The sequence below is a fragment of the Pseudophryne corroboree genome, chromosome 11 (genome assembly GCF_028390025.1).
Source record: "Pseudophryne corroboree isolate aPseCor3 chromosome 11, aPseCor3.hap2, whole genome shotgun sequence".
NCBI classification, from domain to species: Eukaryota; Metazoa; Chordata; class Amphibia; order Anura; family Myobatrachidae; genus Pseudophryne; species Pseudophryne corroboree.
The window spans coordinates 129,300,592-129,301,379 of NC_086454.1; the positions used below are offsets into that span (position 1 = coordinate 129,300,592).

Here is a 788-nt window from a genome sequence, read left to right on the forward strand (position 1 = left end):
ATGTTATATCATGCCCAATCTTCTTTCTAAAGTAATCCCCATTATTGCGCATATTGCACACATAGTAATTAGGTTTAGCTGCGTAAAGGGTTAGGGTGCCCTGCTACCCCAGGGGTAGTGAGCTGAAATGATAATACCATGCCTGTCAGCAGAAACAGAACAGGTGTACAACAGGGTGAGAAGTATTAAAAACCTCCTAATATGTGTGTTTTTTTGCTATCATTAAAGTTAAATTATTGGAAAGCTCTTACCATAGTGTCATTATAATAGTGAAAAACTTGCTGGAACTATCAGCATGAACAGAATCGGTCCAATAAAATGCAATAAATTTGTTTTAGACATGCTCTTGTATCCAATTAGCAGATTAGACTCAACATCATATGTCTTTGTCCAAATTTACTATCCAAATAAGTGACCAAATTGAAATGGTTCTCCTCACTTAAAGATATTGCGTAGACTATTTCAACATTTGGAAAGACTAGGCCCCAATGAGATTTGAACTCACGACCCCTGGTTTACAAGAACAGTGCTCTAACCCCTGAGATATGGAGCCACATAAATTGCCAGAATTGTGACCAATATGGGGTCTGAATTATGGTGGAAAAGATTTTTCTTCAAATTTCAGTAATCTTATTGGATATTATTAGTTGTAGCTCATTCTCCAAATGTACAATTTTTACAAATGACCGCTGCTGAAATGCCTGCTTGGGACATGCAGTTGATAACCTATTAAATAATTGAAAGAAACTCTCAGTTTGCTGTTGTATGTTGAATAGGGGTATATATAA

At 36.2% G+C, this 788-nt stretch overlaps 1 non-coding gene across 1 annotated transcript; it reads right to left on the reverse strand.

Moving 5' to 3' along the window:
* Positions 1-480: 480 nt before the first annotated feature.
* Positions 481-553, reverse strand: TRNAT-UGU (transfer RNA threonine (anticodon UGU)). Its single transcript has one exon. It is a non-coding gene; the product is annotated as a tRNA-Thr (tRNA).
* Positions 554-788: the final 235 nt, after the last annotated feature.